Raw genomic sequence first — 12,121 nt, forward strand, 5'->3', positions numbered from 1 at the left:
ATTCACTAATATCCTTCAAGGTAGAAAGTCTGCTGTCCATATTGGTCTGGCATGCAAGTGACTCCATACCCAAAGCAACGAGGAGACATGAGAAACTGCAGATGTTGGAATTGAGCAAATCACAAAGTGCTGGAGGAACTCGACAGATCGAGCAATATTTCCAGAGAACATGGATAGTTGATATTTCGAGTCGCACCCTTCTTGACACTCATTCTTTGTGGATCTGATGGAAAATAATATTAAGGTCGATTGCAGGCCTGGGTGAGTGAGGCCCAGAGCTGCAGGAAAAAACCAGAACGAGGGCCTACTGGGAATCTTCAGACCTTATATCCTGTGGCTCCACATGTAAGGTTAACAGACCAATGTTAATTGCACTTATTATGTAGATGAGTATCAGATCCTGGGGGAATGTTGATGTAAATGTAGGAAGAATTAAATGGATTAGAGTCGAAAATGTGTTCTTGATGGTCAGCATTGAGTTGGTGGGCTGGAGGGCCTGCTTCCATGCTCCATCGCTCCATGACTCAAGGAACAGCAAAAGATTCCCAACACCCCCAACACCATAAAGGGGAACAACTTGTCAAATCAGCATCGCTGCCTTCTCTTGCTGCGCACTCTCATTGAACATCCTTATAGTTGATTAATCACTTCAGAATCTCTGCCATTAAATTCACACTAAACTAGTCATCAGTGTGGTGACTGTAGATAAACAGAAATACGCATGATCCCGCAATGAAATGAAATGACCGGTTAATCTGGCCTTCTTTTCTTTTCCTGTTCGCTGCTGACAAAAATGTTTAATGTGGCTTTGAAAACGGAATTTCACCACCAAAACCAGCAGCATTTCTGGCTGCACAGAAATGTATTTGCTTTTCTACCTCTCATGCACTTGTAAAAATATTGACAGAATTTAACACTAGCAGTAGTTTGCTTGCTGGTGAGCATTCTCCAGGAAAGTCATCCATCCAAGATGTAATTTCTAAAAAAGTAGTAGCAATTCTTTTGTTTCCATTGGGAGGAATTTTGTGGTTAATACATTGGAATCTATTCCAATGCCTCCCACACACAATATTCGTGCCTTCAACAGCATAGGCACCTAAGTGCTAAAATTCCTATCCTGACCTTCGGGAATCATGGATTTATAAAAGACTACAGCAGTGAAAGAGGTTGTTTCGCCCTGCCAAGTTAGAAATTCTAATCAGATAGATCCTACCTCCTTCAAAACACAAAGTGCTGGAGGGATTCAGCAGGTCAGGCAGTATCTATGGAGGGAATGTTTAGTTTCGTTTAGAGGCACAGTGTGAAAACAGGTCCATCGGCCCATGCTGACCCACAATCACCCCGTACACTTGTTCTATCCTACACTCTTGGGACAATTTACATAAGCCAATTAACCTACAAACCCGCACGTTTTTGGAATGTGGGAGGAAAGCGGAGCACCTGGAGGAAACACACATGGTCACAGGGAGAACATGCAAAGTCTGCACAGACAGCACCTGTAGTCATAATCGTACCCGAGTCTCTGGCGCTGTAAGGCAGCAGCTCTATTGCTGCGCCACCATGCCACACACAGGAGAATGTATGCATGAGACTTTGAAGAAGTTCACCTCATCTCTCTGATGGTTGTTCTGTGAGACCCTCTCTCCCTCTGTGACCCTATTAGCCATGGTGAGTGCCCGCTGATTGTGTAGGGATGGAGAAGAGGGTAACAGTTATGGAGACACAGGAACTACAGATGCTGGAAATATTTAGCAAAGCACCTAGTGTTGGAGAAACTTAATGGGTCAGGCAGCATCTGTGGAAGGAATGGATAGACAACATCTCAGGTCAGGGGAAGGTCCCTGGAGAAGGCCTCCCATCATGAAATGTCATCTGCCCATTTCTCCAGCAATGTTACCTGATTCGCTGAGTACCTCCAGCATTTTGTGTTTTGCTCACAATTGCAGCATGTGGTTTTATGCAGCATATGCATATCTAGTGCCTTGTTACTGGTCTCTAGACAATAGTCTATAGGCACAGGTCCTACAAATGCTCAAATACGTATTTTTAAATATAATAAAGATAGCTGCCTCCACCACCCTTTCAGGTAATGTATTCTGTACTGCCCACTACCCTAGGATGACAAAATCCTCAACTATCAAACCACCAGCACTCTTTCTTAATATCTCACTGCAAGCCTTTCATAGTCATAGAGCCATACAACATAGAAACAGGCCCTTCAGACCATGTAGACCAAGATTCCCCATCTAAGGCTGTCCCATTCCCCTTTCTTGGCCCATATCTCTAAATGCAATAGAAAGGAAGGACATTAGCTTGGAGGATGTGGAATTAATATGGGTAGAGCTGCGAAACACTAAAGGGCAGAAAACGCTAGTGGGAGTCGTGCACAGGCCATCTAACAGCAGTAGTGGAGTTGGGGATGGCATCAAACAGGAAATTAGAAATGCGTGCAACAAAGGTAAAACAGTTATAATGGGTGACTTCAATCTACATATAGATTGGGTGAATTAAATTGGCAGGGGTGCTGAGGAAGAGGATTTCTTGGAATGTATGCGGGATAGTTTTCTAAACCAACATGTAGAGGAACCAACGAGAGAGCAGGCTATTCTAGACTGGGTATTGAGTAATGAGGAAGGGTTAGTTAGCAGTCTTGTTGTGCGTGGCCCCTTGGGCAAGAGTGACCATAATATGGCTGAGTTCTTCATTAGGATGGGGGGTGACATAGTTAATTCAGAAACAAGGGTTCTGAACTTAAAGAAAGGTAACTTTGAGGGTATGAGACGTGAATTGGCCAAGATAGACTGACAATTGATTCTTAAAGGGTTGACAGTGGACATGCAATGGAAGGCATTTAAAAACCGCATGGTTGAACTATAACAATTGTTCATCCCAGTTGGCAAAAGAATAAATCAGGGAAAGTGGTGCATCTGTGGAGAACAAGGAAAGTCAGGGATAGTATCAAAACAAAAGATGAAGCATACAAATTAGCCAGAAAAAGCAGCCTACCAGAGGACTGGGAGAAATTCAGAGTCCAGCAGAGGAGGACAAAGGGCTTAATTAGGAAAGGGAAAAACGATTATGAAAGAAAACTGGCAGGGAACATAACCACTGACTGCAAAAGCTTTTATAGATATGTGAAGAGATAACGACTAGTTAAAACAAATGTAGGTCCCTTGCAGTCAGAAACAGGTGAAATGATCATGGGGAACCAGGATATGGCAGACCAATTGAATAACAACTTGGTTCTGTGTTCACTAAGGAAGACATAAATGATCTGCCGGAAATAGCAGGGACCGAGGGTCAAAGGAGATGGAGGAACTGAGTGAAATCCAGGTTAGTCGCGAAGTGGTGTTAGGTAAAGTGAATGGATTAAAGGCCGTTAAATCCCCAGGGCCAGATAGGCTGCATCCCAGAGTGTTTAAGGAAGTTGCCCCAGAAATAGTGGATGCATTAGTGATAATTTTTCAAAACTCTTTAGATTCTGGAGTAAGTCCTGAGGATTGGAGGGTAGCCAATGTAACCCCACTTTTTAAAAAGGGAGGGAGAGAGAAAACGGTGAATTACAGACCAGTTAGTCTAACATCGGTAGTGAGGAAAATGCTAGAGTCAGTTATTAAAGATGGGATAGCAGCACATTTGGAAAGTGGTGAAATCATTGGACAAAGTCAGCATGGATTTATGAAAGGTAAATCATGTCTGACGAATCTTATAGAATTTTTCGAGGATTTAACTAGTAGAGTGGATAAGGGAGAACCAGTGGATGTGTTATATCTGGACTTTCAGAAGGCTTTCGACAAGGTCCCACATAAGAGATTAGTATGCAAACTTAAAGCACATTGTATTGGGGGTTCAGTATTGATGTGGATAGAGAACTGGCTGGCAGACAGGAAGCAAAGAGCAGGAGTAAACGGGTCGTTTTCAGAATGGCAGGCAGTGACCAGTGGGGTACCGCAAGACTCAGTGCTGGGACCCCAGCCATTTACAATATATATTAATGATTTGGACGAGGGAATTGAATGCAACATCTCCAAGTTTGCGGATGACACGAAGCTGGGGGGCAGTGTTAGCTGGGAGGAGGATGCTAGGAGGCTGCAAGGTGACTTGGATAGTTTGGGTGAGTGGGCAAATGCATGGCAGGTGCAGTATAATGTGGATAAATGTTAGGTTATCCAATTTGGTGGCAAGAACAGGAAAGTAGACTATTATTTGAATGGTGGCCGATTAGGAAAAGGGGAGATGCAACGAGACATGGGTGTTATGGTACACCAGTCATTGAAAGTAGGCATGCGGGTACAGCAAGCAGTGAAGAAAGCGAATGGTATGTTAGCATTCATAGCAAAAGGATTTGAGAATAGGAGCAGGGAGGTTCTACTGCAGTTGTACAGGGCCTTGGTGAGACCACACCTGGAGTATTGCCAACTGTTTTGGTCTCCTAATCTGAGGAAAGACATTCTTGCCATAGAGGGAGTACATAGAAGGTTCACCAGGGTGATTCCTGGGATGTCAGGACTTTTATATGAAGAAAGACTGGATAGACTCGGCTTGTACTCGCTAGAATTTAGAAGATTGAGGGGGGGAATCTTATAGAAACTTACACAATTCTTAAGATGTTGGACAGGCTAGATGCAGGAAGATTGTTCCTGATGTTGGGGAAGTCCAGAACAAGGGGTCACAGTTTAAGGATAAGGGGGCAGTCTTTTAGGACCGAGATGAGAATTTTTTTTTTCACACAGAGAGTGGTGAATCTGTGGAATTCTCTGCCACAGAAAGAAGTTGAGGCCAGTTCATTGGCTATATTTAAGAGGGAGTTAGATGTGGCCCTTGTGGCTAAAGGGATCAGGGGGTATGGAGGTACAGGATACTGAGTTGGATGATCAGCCATGATCATATTGAATGGCTGTGCAGGTTAGAAGGACCGAATGGCCTACTCCTGCACCTATTTTCTATGTTTCTATGTTTCTAAACGTTTCCTAGCCATGTATCTATCCAAGGGTCTTTTAAATGTTGCCGTTATATTATCTTCCTCAACTAACTCCTCTGGTAGCTCATTCCGTACACTCACTCCATTTACCATGTGTGGGCCATGTCATTTGCACGCCCAACAACACAATGTATGGCAAGTTGAGATCAGGGGAAAGGAATAATATTTAGTGCAAGGTAAAGTCCAGTAAACTCTGATTAAAGATAGTCGGAGAGATTCCAATGAGGTACATTAATTTTCCACATCTCTTTATATTTTCCTGATCTGTGTAGACATATTTGAAGTTATCTATAAAAACTGGATCACTAGTCATTATGGTATATGGATAGTCATAGAGTCATACAGTGTGGAAACAGGCCCTTCGGGAAACTTGTCCATGCCGGCCAACATGCCTCATCATCTACACTAGTCCCACCTGCCTGCGTTCGGCCCATATCCCTCAAAACCTATCCTATCCATGTACCTGTCCAAATGTTTTTTAAATGTTGTGATAGTATCTGCCTCAACCATTTCCTCTTGCAGCTCGTTCCATATGCCTACCGCCCTTTGTGTAAAAATGTTCCCTATCAGATTCCTATTAAATCTTTCGCCTCTCACCTTAAATGTATGTCCTCTGGCTCATGATTCTCCAACTCTGGGTAAAAGACTGTGCATTTCCCCTATCTATTCCCCTCATGATCTTATACACCTCTATAAGACCAACCCTCATCCTCCAGCGCTCTAAGGAATAAAGTCCTAGCCTGCTCAATCTCTCCCTATAGACCAGGCCCTCGACTCCTGATAGGAAAAATTAGTGGGATATGCATCAAGCAGGGACAGGTGGGACTAGCATAGATAGAACATCTAGGTCAGCATGGACAAGTTGGGCGGAAGGGCCTGTTTTGTGCTGTTTGATCAATTAATCCATGACACCATTTTGTCATCAGCAGTAGCCTCATTGTTCAGTGGCCTACACACACACCACACATAAATCCCTCACCCACATCGCTGTCAAATATAGGGGTTAATGCAATACAATTTTTTGCAAGTCACTCACTCAAGTGGTCCTTCAATAGGTAGAATAAGATTATGATATATTCTTTCAAAACAAGCTGCCATATCAACAGAAAATAATTATTGAAAATCAAAATGTTCAGTGGAGCTCTAAATCCGTTAATATAAAGATCATGCAAAGAATATTTAGAACAATTCTAGATATATCAATTGATGTTCAAGTGTAGATTACGGATAAGCTCAAGTTGGTTTATGTCCAGTCAGTTCAAATCAAAAGAGAAACAACTTACTTACATCTGAAGCTCATTCCCTTCACATTTAATGTTTCCTGTAATATAATTATGATGTCTTTCTTCATTAAAAATAATTGATGTTGGTTTGGAAGATGAACACGTCAAATGCTGTAAAAGTGATTAAGCAGACAGGGCCTATACTCTCTAGACTTGAATTAAATTGAATTGAATTGAAACGGACCCTTCAGCCGATTGAGTCCACGGCGACCATCGATCACCTGTTCACACCAGTTCTATGTCACCCAGTTTCGTGTCCACTCCCTACACACAAAGGGGCAATTTACAGAGGACAATTAACCTACAAACCCGCACTTGTTTGGGATGTGGGAGGAAATTGGAGCACCCAGAGGGAACCCACACAGTGGTAGAGAGAAACTGTAAGCTTCCCAAAGACCGCACCCAAGTTCGGGATTTAATCCGGGTGAGGTAGCAGGTCTACTGTGCCGCATTAAGAAGAATAAAAGGTGATCTCATGGAAACACAGAACATCTTAGAAGTCTTGAAGATAGATACAAAATGCTAGAGTAACTCGGCGGAATAAGCAGCGTCTCTGTTTGGCGGGTTGAAACATAGAAACATAGAAAATAGGTGCAGGAGTAGGCCATTCAGCCCTTCGAGCCTGCACCGCCATTCAATATGATCATGGCTGATCATCCAACTCAGTATCCCATCCCTGCCTTCTCTCCATACCCCCTGATCCCTTTAGCCACAAGGGCCACATCCAACTCCCTCTTAAATATAGCCAATGAACTGGCCTCAACTACCTTCTGTGGCAGAAAATTCCACCGATTCACCACTCTCTGTGTAAAAAATGATTTTCTCATCTCGGTCCTAAAAGACTTCCCTCTTATCCTTAAACTGTGACCCCTAGTTTTGGACTTCCCCAACATCGGGAATAATCTTCCTGCATCTAGCCTGTCCAACCCCTTAAGAATTTTGTAAGTTTCTATAAGATCCCCCTTCAATCTTCTAAATTCTATCGTGTACAAGCCGAGTCTATCCAGTCTTTCTTCATATAAAAGCCCTGACATCCCAGGAATCACCCTGGTGATCCTTCTCTGTACTCCCTCTATGGCAAGAATGTATTTCCTCAGATTAGGAGACCAAAACTGTTGGCAATACTCCAGGTGTGGTCTCACCAAGACCCTGTACAACTGCAAGAGACGAGAGTCGATTTCCAAAATCAGTTTTAATAACAAAATGACGAAATCAACGGAGTAACACAAAACAGCCAATAAAAAGGTCAAACCACAATGGTGGTTAATAACGACTGAAGAGGCATCACCCAGAAAGCGCGCGAACACCAACTCCTCCCCATAGTCACGCGACGAAGCACCTGACCGCAGGGTTTTATTACATGAGGGCACCAGCAGGTGCCGCTAAAGGGCCCCCGCAGAATCCGAGGTACGGAACAAAGCAGGGACCCGGATGAGACGACTGGAACACGTGGTTCGCGAAAACGGGGTGGGCGTAACATGAGGGGCCGGCAAAACAAGGCCGGGAGGATGCGAGGACAGCAAAAATGGAACGGGCGTGACACAGGGGGCTGGTAAACAATACCGGAAGCGGGCGAAAATGCACCGTGGGGGGTGGAAAAGGCGTACACAGTACGGGCGAAACGGCCGGCAGAAGTTTATGTCGCGGTGCAGCAACGACCACGTGAGTCTTGCCTTAGTCACTGATTGCAGAAAATAATATTAGATGATGATAAGATTGGTGTTAGCTCCAACACTACCAACTTCCCCTCCTATGCTCACTATATTTGCGCACAATTGAAGATTGCTCCTTGAGCACAATGGACTTGAGGGGCTGTGCTCTAGGGAGAGGTAGGGCAGGCTAGGACTTTATTCCTTGGAGTGCAGGAGGCCGAGAGGTGATCTTATAGAGGTATAGAAGATCATGAGGGGAACAGATAGGGCGAATTACCCAGAGTAGGGAAATCACGAAGCAGAGGACATTGACGAGGTGGGCTGAAGGGCCTGTATCCATGCTGTACGACACTATGACTATGACAAATCCTGTAGTGAGGTATTAAGAAAGAGTTGGTAGACAAGGATTTTGTTATCCTAGATTAATGGCCAATAAGGAATACATTACCTAAAAGGATGGTGGAGGCAGTTTCCAAGCTGTATGATTCTATGACTCTTTGACAATGAACTAGCAGGAGTCAGTATATTAGGGGAGAGAAGGAGGAAAAAGATGTGTTGGATTTGCAAGCATTTTTCTTGAATTTAAATTGCCAGAGGAAACTGCCAATTTAAAATAACATTTAAAAGCCTGTGCTTAATCTAAACAAAAATCACCAGCTGAAATACTCAAAGGAACTGTTGAACAGAATGAAGCTCTCTTTTCATTAAAAAAAAAACTGTCTTCTTTGAATGCAATGTCACAGTATAAGCAGTCCAGTGAAGTTCTGTTGTTAAGGGCATGCAAATCTTTGAGACCAATTCCCAGCAGATTTAGCAGGAGCTGCAAACACCCAGCATGTACGGCATGACAGAAAACCAGGATAAAATCACACCTTGTTTGCCCTTCCCGTGACCAAGAGGGAGTTTAAACATGCCAGTTTTCGCATTACTGTAATGGTTTCACAGCTCTTGAGGAGTGTTAGCGTAACACTAAATGATGCGTGACTGCAGGATGCTTTGGCGCTTTGCTGCAGTAAGGAGTCCTTCGCTGCCTTTGTTTCCTCACCATTAACTGCAGCAAAATTAGTTTTCCCCTCCTCTACCCCCATCTGTCTGATCCATTGACCTGATCATCGTTTCATAGTGCCAATTTTTATAAGCCTTCAGGACTTGTGGAGCTCCATCATGCAAGGTTATCTTGCCTCACAGCATAAAACAGCCCTTACATTCATATTTAAACCCGATCTTATCAAGAAGTCCAAGAACATACTTGCCATTTAAAGAGAAGCGCGAAGATTAATGTATTTAGCTTGTTAACCATCTACATGCAAATATATTGCCTATCCCCATATGCTTAAGAAACATAATTAGATGTGCCTACAATGCAAAAATAGTACAGGATGCATTACTGAGATATTTAAAAAGGTAACTGCTAGGGATGCTTGCAAAGGCTTCGATTTTAAAGGTGGGTGCTTCAAATATTTTTAGTCGGTAGGAAAGATACTGTAAACTTGGGCAGGTTTGAGGGATTGTTCTTGTAGTATCCGTTCACAGGAGAACAGCTGTGTCACAGACCAGTTTTTTTCCCTTTTGCTAATCACTGTATGTGTTTGTAGATGTGTGGATGGAGGAAAATCCGTTAAGAGAATGAATAATTTCTGCACAAAACCTTCGGAAGACATTTAACTCTCAAACACGTGCATTTACGAGGAAATAAAATGAAACCGGCCTTTATATCTAAGGAATCCTGGCTGTCTTTAACTGTCTTGCAAAAAAAAAAGTTATATAGCTTCAAAGACAGCTGTGAGTAAATATAGTAGAGTAATTATTACCAGCGCATCTTGGATAACATCAGACTGGTTCTCCGACAGGAAGGTAATTCGCTCTTCACCCAGGCAGTGAAGGTGAATATTACCCTTCCGTCCACAATGTTCTTTGAGCCTCATCTCAGGATAAGTGTTTGGCCATTTAAAGACTAAGATGAGGAAGAATATCTTCTCTCACGGGGTCATGTATCACTGGAATTCTCTGCAGCAACCGAGTCATTAGGTTTATTCAAGGCGGAGATAGATCAATTTTTGGACAGTAGGGAGATCAAGGGTTCTGGGGATCGGGCAGGAAAGTGGAGTTGGGGCCAGAGATCAGATCAGCCATAATCTTAGTGAATGGTGGATCAGGACTGAGCAGCAATGTGGTCTACTCCTCCAGTTTTGTTATGTTCTTATATTAGCACTCTAGCCCCATAGTCAGGAGGTTATGCTGAAGCCCAATTTTGTTTTGTTAATTTAAAGGAAATGAGAAAGGCCAGAATTTATTGTTCACCCCTAACTGTCCTTGAGTAGGTCGTGTAAAGCTGTATTCTTTGAAATGCTACAGTCTGTTGGGTGAAGCTACTACCAAAATGTTACTGTGTTAGGAGTTCCAGTACATAGATCCAGCGACATCGAAGGAACATTGATATACTTTTAAGTCCGGATGGTGTGTAACTTGGAAGAAAATTTTGTGGGCGGTGGTTTTCCTGTAATATTGGCATTCATGGCCATCTAAGGCAATGCAAGACATGCGTCTGTAAAGCAGTGTTAAAGTGTCATTAGCACATGACTATAAATTGAACAAATGGTGCATCATGTTTGGCACAGACCTTGCAGGCCGAAGGGCCTGTGGCTGTGTTGTGCGGTTCTATGTTCCACAATACCATCACACCACCTCGAGGAAAAAGTCAGTGCACAAAATCTTGACTGGCAATTCATAAATTTGTTTATAAGTTATAGGAGCAGAATTAGGCCATTTGGCCCATCAATTCTATTCTGCCATTCAATCATGGCTGATCCACCTTTCCCTCTCAACCATGTTCTCCTGCCTTCTCCCCATAATGCCTGACAGCCTCACTAATCAAGAATCTGTCAATCTCTATCTAAAATATATCTATTGACTTGGCCTCCACAGTCATCTGTGACAATGGACTCCACAGATTCACCACTTTCTGACTAAAGAAATTCCTCCTCATCTCCTTTCAAAAGGTACATCCTTTTATTCAGAGGCTATGGCCTCTTGTCCTAGATTCTCCCACCAGTGGAAACATCCTCTCCACATCCACTCCATCCAGACATTTCACTCTTCGGTAAGTTTCATTAGGTATCCCCTTCATCCTTATTCTGTGCAGACCTGAGCAAGTCCTAAGATGATGCATCTTTAGATGCACCAATCAACCGAGACCCAATCTTCCTTCACAAAAGATGTAGAAAATAATATATATATATGACAGTATTTAGGAAAGTGGTGTCCTGGCTGAAACTTTACCCTTTAACCACCAGTGGCACAGAGGCGCAGGTTCGAGTTTTTACACTCTCCCTGTGACCACATGTGTTTTCTCTGGGTGCTCTGGTTCCCTCCCACATTCCAAAGACGTACAGGCTTGTAGGTTAGTTGTCCCTAGCGTCTAGAATGTGAAGATAGACACAAAGTGCTGGAGTAACTCAGCGGGTCAGGCAGCATCTCTGGAGAAAAAAGATGGGTGACGTTTCAGGTCGGGAGCCTTTTTCAGACTGTGGTATAACATGGAACCGGTGTGCGGGTGATCAATGGTTGACGTGGACCCAGTGGGCCGAAGGGCCTGTAATCTCTAAAGTAAACTAAACCAACAGCACCAAAGCCAATTGCTTGCAGTTCGTGGGAGGCTGCGGTACTCAAACCAGGAACTCCATTTACCCATTACAACTGCGACAAAACTTTAAAAAGCTTTATTGTCTTTGAGATACCCCTGAGGGTGTGATAGGTACCATAGAAATGCAAGGACTTTCTTTCTAACAATTTCAAGGAAAAGGCTTGCTTTTATAAATACATAGATACACCGAAAATAAGTGCAGGAGGAGGACATTCCGCCCTTCAGGCCAGCACCGCCATTTAATGTGATCACAGCTGATCATCCACAATCAGTACCCCGTTCCTGCCTTCTCCCCACATCCCTTGATTCCGCTAGCCCTAGGAGCTCTAACTCTTTTTATGAATGCATCCAATGAATTTGGCCTCCACTGCCTTCTGAGGCAGAGAATTTCACAAATTCTCAACTGTCTGGGTGAAAACGTTTTTTCCTCATCTCAGTTCTAAATGGCTTACCCCTTATTCTTGAACAGTGGTCCCTGGTTCTGGACTCCCCCAACATCCGAAACATGTTTCCTGCATCTAACGTGTCCAATCCCTTAATCATTTTATGTTTCTATAAGAAT

At 43.3% G+C, this 12,121-nt stretch overlaps 2 protein-coding genes across 3 annotated transcripts in view; both read right to left on the reverse strand.

Annotated features, from left to right (window-relative positions):
- The window catches only part of wwox (WW domain containing oxidoreductase), a 977,325-nt gene that overhangs the window by 199,815 nt on the left and 765,389 nt on the right, over nucleotides 1-12,121 (reverse strand). The gene's annotated exons all lie outside the window — the stretch shown is intronic.
- LOC129705329 (uncharacterized) overlaps nucleotides 6,734-12,121 on the reverse strand; it is a 255,325-nt gene continuing 249,937 nt past the window's right edge. Inside the window, exon 2 of the mRNA XM_055648850.1 lies at nucleotides 6,734-7,119. The gene's annotated coding sequence lies outside the window, so the exon portion shown is untranslated. The remainder of the gene's footprint in view (nucleotides 7,120-12,121) is intronic.

This window comes from Leucoraja erinacea, chromosome 17, assembly GCF_028641065.1.
Source record: "Leucoraja erinacea ecotype New England chromosome 17, Leri_hhj_1, whole genome shotgun sequence".
In the NCBI taxonomy this organism is placed as follows: Eukaryota; Metazoa; Chordata; class Chondrichthyes; order Rajiformes; family Rajidae; genus Leucoraja; species Leucoraja erinaceus.